We start from the raw sequence: 12,945 nt of genomic DNA on the forward strand, positions 1-12,945 counted from the left end.
TCTGAGGGAGTTGGTGGGGCGAGCGGCCATCTCAGATGAACACCGTATGCTAATGGATACAGTGATGGAGAGAATCTCGTCCGCCGAAAGCGGATTGCATGAAGCTTTTATGAGTCTACTGACAGGCTTTGAGGTACGTAAAATAATGTATGATAGTCCTGCACATGCTAGGTGTGCCCTGTGTAGATAGTAGCCCCTGAGACTCTAGTTGCCGTCGGAAACGACGACGAACAGAGGATCATATTCCCAGGTTATAACCATACTGCCTTTATGTGCAGGTGATGGAAGCTTCGGTGGCTAGCCGGACTAGCGAGTTTTCCTATTTAAAACGGTAGTTGGATGCGGCAGACGCCGACATCGAGCTTGTTAACAAAAGGCTTGACGAGGCACAGGGTAAGTGTCATTATCTGGTAAACGCCACATAGTAAGAGCAGCATAATGCCAGTATATTTAATATGTTGTGACTGCAGATGGAGCTGCTACTGTTGAAGCCTTGCGGGCAGAACTTGCCCGAGCCAAGGAACAAGCGAGGTTTGGTAATGCGGCTGCTTTGAAGGCAGTCGAAGAGTTGAAAGCCAAGAAGGCCGCGCATGGCGAGAGCCGAGATAAGATGGCCAAGATGGCCATAGAATTAAAAGCCGCTGCCGACCGCTGCCGGGTTCTTGAAAAGGAAAATCTAACGAAGGCATCGGACCTTGAGAAGGTTGCTGCGATGAGAAAAGACATCCGCTCTGCTATGAGGGCGAAGAAGGAGGAGCTGCGGGAGGCCGGGGATATTGTAGCTGGGAAATCCTTTATGTTGCGGAGGAAGTTCGGAGATCCATGGTGTGCCCCTCTGGATCGGCTGTGGAGTTCGGAGGATGTGTATACGGATTTGGCGGCGAGCGCTGCCGATGCGGTCAAGTACTTCCAGGGTCAAACGGACCGTGAAGTGGACCAGCTGTTTTGGACACAATTCCATTCTCCCGAGCGTCCACTTTCATTGACTGACCAATTAGCCGAATGGGCCGAACTGAATAGGTTGTCCGGATGCGCCATGAGGTCTGTTGTGGATCAGCAATGGCCGGAAAGGCCAAAACCGAACAACTATTTCAGCTTGGTGCAGCGGCTCCTTGACGTGGTGCCGCGCATTAATGCGATGAAGAGGACGGCATGCATAGAGGGCTCACGGATGGCCTTTGCCCGTGTTAAAGCATGCTGGGCGGAGATGGATGCCACCATTGTTGCAGCGCGGGATTCGGCCATAGGCCGAATGGCTGCTGAGCACTACTTTGAAGAAGTTCTTGAGGGTGCTTGTTTGATAGAGACCCAGTGCTCAAAAAATATTATGTTTGAGTGATATGTAATCTCATTGTAAGCGAAATGCTTTTATGAATTTTTATAAGGCTATTTTTATACTTTTGCCTGGAAGTAATATGATGCCTCCTGGGCGGCCGTTTATGTATACATGTGTATAACCTGAAAGATTGCAGCCGTCGGCTTCAACCCCCACGCATATAATGCGGAGGTGCTCGCAAAAAACACGTGTTCACACTTAACCCAACGTCTTGGTCCTATTAAGGAGGTGATAGTGGAGCGAGCGAGGCTACCGGACTATAATGCTTTAGCACTTTCACTTAGCCATAGGAGTTTGACAGTGGGGCTACTAGATAGCCCCTGGTGGCTCCGCACTCTCCCGATCCCGGGGTGCGTACATGCCTGGCCGGAAAACGGCCCTTCATTAAGGCGGAGGAATTCTAACATTCCAATAGGTCATCGAGTGGTTGACCAGTCCCACGTTATATCATGACAGTCAGTTTTCGGCTTCCTCTACGGAGGTGCTCGTCCGGATGAACCAGGGCACAATCGCAGTAGTTCTCCTAGTGCTACCTTAGCCGGTAAAGCGGAACGTAAGGCACCAAAACACAGGAGCCGGGCAAACCCAACATTTGACCAAAGACAATGATTCGGAGCTGATGCATATAGGGCCAAACTCGCGACGCCGAACACTCCCTAAGGTATTCGGTCTTTGTGGTATAAACCGGGCCTAATGGCCTTTGTAAGAAGCCCCTTGTGTCCAGGTACGTGCATTGTTCTTGCGTGGCCACATGCCAAGACGTCAGCATCCTTCTCAACGGGGGATATGTATCAACAAGAGACAGTAAAAAAAGGTTTACGCAGGGTCTTAATCTAAAAAGAATCCTTGGAGCGGGTCCCTGCTGCACGTTTGCGCCTGTGTCTCCGTTGTGCCGTATCCTAGACGGGTGTAGCACGATGATCTTCTGTAAAAGAGAGGATTTTAGGTGAGAAATTTGTCGTGCAAAAGGATAGTTTTTAAAGAAACCATGTACAATTCAAGATGAGAAACGATTTCCACTTGTCTGTGCGCGTTGAGCCCCTTGTATTGACAAATAGGGGTGTGACCGTTTATTCGCTATAAATAGCGGCGCCAGACTTGTGTCTGAGGTCTTGACGACCTATTGGATGCTTTCGCTAGTCCGGGCGCCTTTAGTGTGCGTCTACCAAGGCAGTCGTGCTCCCTTCAGCGCGCAGAGATTGCTTGATATTTTCGTTCACTGAAATGATGCCACGTGGACCGGGCATCTTGAGTGTGAGGGAGGCGTAGTTTGGTATTGCATTAAAGCGAGCGAAAGCTTCACGTCCGAGCAGTGCTTGATAGCCACTTCGGAACGGAGCGATGTGGAAGGTTAAATGCTCACGACGGAAGTTATCGGGGGAGCCGAATATAACTTGTAGTAGGAGGGAGCCTGTACAGTGAGCTCCTGGGCCTGGCGTTACTCCTTTAAAGGTAGTATTGCTATGGCGAATTTTTGTTGGGTCTAACCCCATCCCGCGGATTGTATCCTGATATATGAGGTTTAGATTGCTGCCACCGTCCATTAACACTCGTGTGAAGTGATATCCGCCGATTACTGGGTCTAATACCAGGGCAGCCCCTCCTGCGCGTCGGATACTTGCTGAGTAATCGCGATGGTCGAAGGTGATCGGTTGAGATGACCAGTGTCAGGACTTCGTGGTGACAGGCACTTGGGTATATTTTCCTGGGAGTGCCGCATTGTTTTTTCCCTTGATCACGTGTAACACGTTTACTGTTTTGACTTATGGTGGAAATTTCTTTTGTTCCCTAGTGTCTTGCTTAGGAGGCTCATCCTCGTCTTCACTTGGTGTATCCTCCCCCTTGTGTACGGCTTTGAGCTTGCCGGACTGCTTGAAGACCCAACAATCTCTGTGGGTATGATTAGCAGGTTTACCAGGGGTACTATGGATCTGACATACTTGGTACAGAATTTTGTTGAGGCTGGACAGTTCATCCCTGGTGCCTTTAGAGGGAGGCTTTTGCTGACCTGGCTGAGAGCTTTTGAATCCGACGTTTACTGCCGTGCCCTTCATGATGTCTTCTTTATTCCGGCGTTTGTTATTGCTGTTGCGCCATGATTTCCCGTTTCCATCTCTAACTTCAGATGTACTGGGGTCGCAAGTGATGCATCTGGCTAGCTAGCTATCCTCACCCGCGCAAAAGCGGGTCATGAGGTTTGTTAATGCGGCCATCGTTCTTGGCTTATTTTGGTCGAGGTGTCTGGCGAGCCATTCGTCACGGATGCTATGCTTAAAAGCTGCCAAGGCTTCGGCGTCCGGACAGTCGACAATCTGGTTCTTTTTAGTAAGAAACCTGTTCCAAAGCTTTCGCGCTGACTCTCCGGGCTGTTGAGTTATATGACTCAAATCATCCGCGTCCAGAGGTCGGACATAAGTCCCTTGAAAATTTACCCGAAAGGCGTCTTCGAGCTCTTCCCAACTTCCAATGGAGCTTTCAGGGAGGCCTTTAAGCCACGAGCTGGCCCTTTGAGCTTGAGGGGTAAGTACTTGATGGCGTGGAGATCATCTCCTCGAGCCATATGGATGTGAAGGATGTAGTCCTCAATCCAGACCCCAGGGTCTGTTGTTCCATCGTATGTCTCTATGTTTACGAGTTTGAATCCCTCTGGAAATTCATGGTCCAGCACCTCATCGGTGAAACATAGGGCGTGTGCGGCACCCCTGTAGCTGGGTGTACCGCATTGTTCGGAGTTTGTTGTGTTGCATTGTATGCTGGGGCGCGCTTGCGTGGTCCATAGATGGATCTTGTTGCGTCGTCCTTTGGATGCGAGCCCTCACATGGGTCGCGTGTTGCATTGTGAGTGGCATTGTATGCCGCTCTGTGTTGGTAGATGGGTCGTCTATCTGGCCAGGAGGCTGCTTTGATGTTTGGTTGTGGGGGGTCTGAGGCCTCCTCATCGAATTCAGGTAGCAGCTTCCGCTTTGGGTAGCTCTTGGAGGGGCGATTGTCGCCGTACCTCGCTGTTGTGTTGAGTATTTTACTCCATCTGATTTGGAGTGTGTCTTGTGCAGCCTTGAGCCCTTGCTTCTGCTTTTTAAGACTCCTCGCGGTGGCAACAAGCCTTTTACGGGCATTTTGCTGCTCCGGGTGCCTGTCCGGCGTTATGTCGTCCTGACTATTATCCTTGATAGAATTTGTTTGTTCGGTTTGATTATTCGGATTGCCGTTATCCGGCAGCGGTTCGCCCTGCTCCACCGCTGGGTCTGTGTGATCGTTATTTTTGTCGAGGCGGGATTTGGGGCGGCGCTTGCGTCGCCGCTTTGACTTCTTCTCGAGGGAACAATCCTTCGGTGCGTCCTTCCGCTCCTCGTCGTCATCTTCTGGTGTGTCCACCATGTATACGTCATATGACGAGGTGGCTTTCCAGGGCTTAATAGGCGCTGGTTCTTCATTGTCTCCTGCATCGGCGTCCATACCGTTGATATCTTCGAAGTCGAAGTCGAGCATGTCGGTTAAATCGTTGACAGTGGCTACAAAGTGGGTGGTGGGTGGGCTTTGAATTCCTTCATCGTCCGTATCCCCACCTTGTTGACCATAGTCCGGCCAGGGTTCTCCTGATAAAGAGAGAGACTTTAGTGTCTTCAGAATATCGCCGAAAGGCGAGTGCTGAAAGACGCCCGCGGCAGTAAACTCCATGATCGGCGCCCAATCGGATTTGGTCGACAGGGGCGCAGAGGGTTCGGAGTCCGAAGAGGAGTCCGGCTCCTTGGAGTCACGACTCTCTCGTAGTGCGGGGCTGGTGTTTGGCTCGACCGCCGTTGGGATCGCAGCCCTCGAGGTGGCGTCCAACCACCCATCCTCGATCGGCGCAGTAGGCTCTGAATTAAGGGTCAAAGCCGATGCGGGTGCGGCCTCCAGGGCACTGTTCGGCGGTAGAGCTAGATCATGCTCATCGTGACAGTGCGGCGCGCTCGGCAGTGGCTCGAATCCATCGAAGATCAAGTCCCCGCGAATGTCAGCCGTGTAGTTTAAACTTCCAAATCTGACCTGACGGACAGGGGCATAGCTTCCGGTCTGCTCCAGATGGCCAAGTGAATTGGCCCGCAGTGTGAAGCCGCCTAAGACGAAGATCTGTCCGAGGAGGAAGGTCTCACCCTGGACTGCATCGCTATTGATGATCGTAGGAGCCATCAAGCCTAACAGCGACGAGACAGAGGAACTCCCAATGAAAGCACCAATGTCGGTGTCAAAACCAGCGGATCTTGGGTAGGGGGTCCCGAACTGTGCGTCTAGGCCGGATGGCAACAGGAGACAAGGGACATGAAGTTTTACCCAGGTTCGGGCCCTCTTGATGGAGGTAAAACCCTACGTCCTGCTTGATTAATATTGATGATATGGGTAGTACAAGAGTAGATCTACCACGAGATCAGAGAGGCTAAACCCTAGAAGCTAGCCTATGGTATGATTGTTGTGAATGAATGTGTTGTCCTACGGACTAAAACCCTCCGGTTTATATAGACACCGGATAGGGTTAGGGTTACATAGAGTCGGTTACAATGGTAGGAGATCTGTATATCCGTGTCGCCAAGGAAAGTCCCTTCCGGACACGGGACGAAGTCTTTAATCTTATATCTTCATAGTCCAGGAGTCCGGCTGAAGGTATAGTACGGCCATCCGGACACCCCCTAATCCAGGACTCCCTCAGCCCGGGTCAAAGAAGTCCAGCGGGAGCTCCAGGATGCGGTGAAAAATGTGAGGCCTTGGAGCATGATGCATCGGTTCAAGGGGTCGAACTCGCCAAGGCTCGTCAGAGCGCGGAGACCGCACGGAATGAGGACCAGGTCACCCTCCAGGAGATCCAGGAAGCCAAGAAGATCACGGTGGGTAAGGCATTTAAGATGCAAAGCAAGTATGTGGAGAAGCAGTACCTTTTACTAACCCGGGTTTGGAGTTCCCCGGGAGCTTTTGCGGATTTACCACGCAGTGTATCAGACGCCGTGGAGTTCTATCAAGCCGAAGGAGGGGGTTCTACGGAAAAGCTATTCTGGTCGCAGTATGCGGCGCCAGAACATCCCGTGTCCTTCACCGATCAGCTGATGCAGCTGGTGGAGCTGCATAGGGTGGCTGAACTAGCCATGAAGGATTTGATAATCCGGCTATTGCCAGCTGAAACTATGCCAAGCAGCTACTTCGGACTCGTGAGGCAGATGATGAATGCCTGTCTTCGGCTGGACTTCGTCAAGCGCTCGGCCTGCATTGAAGGTGCACGCATGGCCTTCGCCCGTTGCAAGATGTGGTGGGCGAAGATGGATGTTGTCGAGGTGACCAGAGGGCCACCGGAGGGCAAGGAGCACCACACACCTTAACGGTATTGCGGATGTCCTGGAGGGGTCTCGCCTTGCGGCGGCACAATGTTCGCAGGACGTTGTATTTGAATAAATGTATTCATGTTGCCTTTGCCTTGTATTATAAAAAACAAAGTCTGTTTTGTGATGTAATTTTGTTATGCTTTAATTGTTTCCTCCTGTGCGGCCGTGTTGTATGTAATCTGAGGGTTGGCCAGTCGCCGGCTTCTGCCCTCACGTAGGTAGTACGGAGGTGTCCGGGGTGGAATATAAACAATCTTGATCCAATTATATGGTCCTTGAAGGAGTTGTTTAGTGCAACGAACAAGGCAATCAGACTATACGGCTTAAACGCCCTCACTTAGCCATAGGAGTTTTATAATAAAGCATGGGCGCAGCCCCTGCTTCAAGCCAGGGTGCTGTCAGCATCTGATCGGGAAGTGCCGATCTTTCGCATAATGCGGAAAAAATCTCCAACGATTTGTAACCCTCGAATAGCTGACCGGCTCTCGCCGTATCATGACAGTCAGTTTTCGGCTTTCTCTACTGAGGTGCTCATCTGGTCAAGGCCAGGGCACAATCGCAGTAGTTCTCCCTTTACTACCCTAGCCGATTTAGCGGAACGTAGGGTAGCAAGCACAAGAGCCGGGCAACCCAACTATTGACCAAAGACATGATTCGGAGCCAATGCATATAATGCTAAATTCAGGGTGCCGAACTTATCTTTAAGGATTGTTCGGACTTTGTTGCCGTATCGTGGGGCGACGGGGAGCCCCTGGCAAATATGAAACATACCAGAGTGTACGGTTGCTGGGAAATAAGTAATATAAAGGAAAACAGAGGGAGAACAGAGATAGGATCTGGAGCCCTTGAACTTGGATCATGAATTGTTTCCATTATAGTTGAGTTAATGCGTCCAAGCACATTGGTACAAAATAATGCAATAAGCAACAAGCTATTTGACATGCCATACCCGAAGGCGAGCTGCGCGTGGGTCCTGAAAACGGTTAGCCTCTAGGGCTTCCCATGTACGCATGTGCTCCGTGTCAATCTGGTGTGTTTGTCCTTTGATGGGATCATTAATCAGGCCGTCGAAGGAGGCCCCCATAGGAGAAACCTGAAACAAGGGAAAAGGAGATAGTAAAGTTATATGTGTGTCTGGGATCGGTCTAGCCGAATCTTGGATCCCGGGATAGCTTGTGCCTCCGCCGATGCCCATGGAATTTTGAGTGTGTAGTTATGGACGCGTGGTATGAATGCCACTACCTCATTAGGATTGGGATGGAGGCCGAATTGCTCATTGAGCTCTTGACGAGCTGTGCTATCCTGTTGCAGTGTAGTCCGGACCCTCTTAATGGTGTCCAGGGGCTCGGCAGCCAAACTATGATGCTGCTTGAGAAGGCCGCTTTGTACCTCTGCTGCTAGGGCGGTGGTGTGCTCCTCTGTTCGGAGGGAGCGTTCTGTGTTTCCGTTGACTGTTATGACACCGCGCGGACCGGGCATCTCCAGCTTGAGATAAGCATAGTGTGGCACCGCGTTGAATCTAGCAAGCGCGGTTCGTCCGAGCAGTGTGTGGTAGCCGCTGCGGAAGGGGACGATATCGAAGATTAATTCCTCACTTTGGAAGTTGTCCGGAGAACCAAAGACCACCTCCAGCATGATTGAGCCTGTGCAGTGGGCCTCAACGCCTGGTATGACTCCTTTAAAAGTAGTCTTTGTGGGTTTGATTCATGAGGGATTAATGCCCATCTTCTGCACTATATCCTGATAAAGTAGGTTGAGGCTGCTAGCACCGTCCATTAGGACTCGTGTTAGGTGAAATCCGTCGATGATTTGGTCGAGGACCAGTGCGGCTGAACCACCATGCCGGATACTAGTTGGGTGATCTCGATGATCGAAGGTGATCGGGAATGATGACCACGGATTGAATTTTGGGACGACTGGCTCTACCGCGTAGACGTCCCTAAGTGCTCGCTTGCGCTCCCTTTTGGGGATGTGTGTATCGTATATCATGTTCACCGTTTTGACTTGGGGAGTAATTTCTTATGCCCTCTAGTGTTCGGCTGCCAGGGCTCTTCGTCCTCGTCCTCACTTTGTGATCCATTTTCTTTGTTTTCGGCATTTAACTTGCCAGCCTGTTTGAAAACCCAACAGTCTCTGTTGGTGTGATTGGCTTGTTTATCTTGGGTACCATGTATCTGGCACGGACGATCGAGTATGCGATCCAGGCTGGATGGTCCCTCACTGTTCCTTTTGTAGGGCTTCTTTCGCTGGTCGGACTTGGAGCCGCTAAATCTGGCGTTAACGGTGGTGTCATCGATGTTGTCGCCATTGCTTCGGCGTTTGTGTTTGTTGCGTCGGAGCTTGCCGGAGCTGTTCTTGGCCATGGGGGGGCTTGTCTTGCTGGCTGTGTTTTTGCTACGAACCAGCCAGCTGTCCTCACTTGCGCAAAAGCGGGTCATGATTGGCGTAAGGGCTGCCATGGACTTCGGCTTTTCTTGGCCAAGGTGGCGTGCTAGCCATTCATCATGGATGCTATGTTTAAAGGCCGCTAGGGCTTCGGCATCTGGATAGTCAATGATCTGGTTCTTTTTGGTTAGGAACCTAGTCCAGAATTTTCTAGTTGATTCTCTAGGTTGTTGAACTATGTGGCTTAAGTCATCGACATCGGGTGGCCGGACATATGTACCTTGGAAGTTGTCAAGGAAGGCTTCTTCCAAGTCCTCACAGCTGCCGATGGAATTTTTGGGCAGGCTATTTAGCCAGTGTCGAGCTGGCTACTACGTCTTGAGCTTGCGTTTGTTTTCCCCGAAGAGGAATGGATGACGCAGCAGAGTAGCGTAAGTATTTCCCTCGGTTTTGAGAACCAAGGTATCATTCCAGTAGGAGGCCACGCTCAAGTCCCTTGTACCTGCACAAAACGATAGCTACTCACAACCAACACGATTAGGGGTTGTCAATCCCTTCATGGTCACTTACAAGAGTGAGATCTGATAGATATAATATTTTTGGTATTTTTGGTATAAAGATGCAAAGTAAAAAGTAAAGGCAAAGTAAAAAAGCAAAGCAAGATTAAAGTGATGGAGATTGATATAATGAGAATAGACCCGGAGGCCATAGGTTTCACTAGTGGCTTCTCTCAAGAGCATAAGTATTCTACGGTGGGTGAACAAATTACTGTTGAGCAATTGACAGAATTGAGCATAGTTATGAGAATATCTAGGCATGATCATGTATATAGGCATCACGTCCATGACAAGTAGACCGAGACGATTCTGCATCTACTACTATTACTCCACTCATCGACCGCTATCCAGCATGCATCTAGAGTATTAAGTTAAAAAATAGAGTAACGCCTTAAGCAAGATGACATGATGTAGAGAGATAAATTCATGCAATATGAAATAAACCCCATCTTGTTATCCTCGATGGCAATGATGCAATACATGCCTTGCTGCCCCTTCTGTCACTGGGAAAGGACACCGCAAGATCGAACCCAAAGCTAAGCACTTCTCCCATGGCAAGAACTACCAGTCTAGTTGGCCAAACCAAACGGATAATTCAAAGAGACTTGCAAAGATAACCAATCATACATAAAAGAATTCAGAGAAGATACAAATATTATTCATAGATAGACTTGATCATAAACCCACAATTCATCGGTCTCAACAAACACACCGCAAAAAGAAGATTACATCGAATAGATCTCCACAAGAGAGGGGGGGAACTTTGTATTGAGATTCAAAGAGAGAGAAGAAGCCATCTAGATACTAACTATGGACCCGAAGGTCTGAGGTAAACTACTCACACTTCATCGGAGAGGCTATGATGATGTAGAAGCCCTCCGTGATGATGGCCCTCTTCCGGCGGAGCTCCAGAACAGGCCCCAAGATGGGATCTCGTGGATACAGAAAGTTGCGGCGGTGGAATTAGGTTTTTGGCTCCTCTTCTGATCGTTTGGGGGTATGTGTGTATATATAGGAGGAAGAAGTACGCCAGAGGAGCACCGAGGGGCCCACGAGGCAGGGGCACGCCCTAGGGGGGGCGCCCCCCACTCTCGTGACCGGCTCTTTTGTTCCTTGGAGCAGGGTCCAAGTCTCCTGGATCACGTTCGGTGAGAAAATCACGTTCCCGAAGATTTTATTCCGTTTGGACTCCATTTGATATTCCGTTTCTTCGAAACACTAAAATAGGCAAAAAATAGCAATTCTGGGCTGGGCCTCCGATTAATAGGTTAGTCCCAAAAATAATATAAAAGTGGAAAATAAAGCCCAATATAGTCCAAAACAGTAGATAATATAGCATGGAGGAATCAAAAATTATAGATACGTTGGAGACGTATCAGGCATCCCCAAGCTTAATTCCTGCTCGTCCTTGAGTAGGTAATGATAAAAAGAGAATTTTTGATGATTTCAATGCAAATCTTCTTAATTGTGGTATGAATATTCATATTCGAAATATTCAAGACAAAAGTTCATATTGACATAAAGATAATAATACTTCAAGCATACTAACAAAGCAATTGTGTCGTCTCAAAATAACATGGCCAAAGAAAGTTATCCCTACAAAATCATATAGTCTGGCTATGCTCTATCTTCACCACACAAAATATTTAAATCATGCACAACCCCGATGACAAGCCAAGCAATTGTTTCATACTCTAACTTTTTCAAAACTTTTTCAATCTTCACGCAATACATGAGTGTGAGCCATGGATATAGCACTATAGGTGGAATAAAATGGTGGTTGTGGAGAAGACAAAAAGGAGAAGATAGTCTCACATCAACTAGGCATATCAACGGGCTATGGAGATGCCCATCAATAGATATCAATGTGAGTGAGTAGGGATTGCCATGAAACAGATGCACTAGAGCTGTAAGTATATGAAAGCTCGAAAAGAAACTAAGTGGGTGTGCATCCAACTTGCTTGCTCACGAAGACCTAGGGAAATTTGAGGAAGCCCATCATTGGAATATACAAGCCAAGTTCTATAATGTAAAATTCCCACTAGTATATGAAAGTGATAACATGAGAGACTCTCTACTATGAAGATCATGGTGCTACTTTGAAGTACAAGTGTGGTAAAAGGATAGTAACATTGTCCCTTATCTCTTTTTCTCTCATATTTTTTTTATATTTTTTTATATATTTTTTTGTATTTTTTTTATTTGGGTCTTTTCTCTTTTTTTATGGCCTCTTTTCTTTTTTTTATTTGGGCTTCTTTGGCCTCTTTTATTTATTTTTCGTCCGGAGTCTCATCCCGACTTATGGGGGGATCATAGTCTCCACCATCCTTTCCTCACTGGGACAATGCTCTAATAATGATGATCATCACACTTTTATTTTTCTTACAACTCGATACTTAGAACAAAATATGACTCTATGTGAATGCATCCGGCGGTGTACCGGGATATGCAATATGACAATGATGGCATGTGTCATGAACGGAACGGTGGAAAGTTGCATGGCAATATATCTCGGAATGGCTATGGAAATGCCATAATAGGTAGGTATGGTGGCTGTTTTGAGGAAGGTATATGGTAGGTGTATGATACCGGCGAAAAGTGCACGGTATTAGAGAGGCTAGCAAAGGTGGAAGGGTGAGAGTGCGTATACTCCATGGACTCAACATTAGTCATAAAGAACTCATATACTTATTGCAAAAATCTAGAAGTTATCAAAGCAAAGTATTATGCGCATGCTCCTAGGGGGATAGATTGGTAGGAAAATACCATCGCTCGTCCCCGACCGCCACTCATAAGGAAGACAATCAATAAATAAATCATGCTCCAACTTCATCACATAACGGTTCACCATACGTGCATGCTACGGGAATCACAAACTTTAACACAAGTATTATTTAAATTCACAACTACTCAACTAGCATGACTTTAATATTATCACCTCCATATCTCAAAACAATTATCAAGCTTCAATCTTTTCTTAGTATTCAACACACTCAAAAGAAAGTTTCACAAATCTTGAATACCAAGCATATTATTATTAAGCAAATTTCCATGTTATTAAGAGACCCTCAAAATAATTTAAGTGAAGCATGACAGATCAATAGTTTCTTTAAAACAAATCCACCACCGTGCTCTAAAAGATCTAAGTGAAGCACATAGAGCAAAATTATAACATTCAAAAGATATAAGTGAAGCACATAGAGCAAAACTACTTAGCTCAAAAGATATAAGTGAAGCACATAGAGTATTCTATCAAATTTTAATTCATGTATGGCTCTCTCAAAAGGTGTGTACAACAAGGATTATTGTGGCATAT

Source organism: Triticum aestivum, chromosome 6A, assembly GCF_018294505.1.
Source record: "Triticum aestivum cultivar Chinese Spring chromosome 6A, IWGSC CS RefSeq v2.1, whole genome shotgun sequence".
Taxonomy (NCBI): Eukaryota; Viridiplantae; Streptophyta; class Magnoliopsida; order Poales; family Poaceae; genus Triticum; species Triticum aestivum.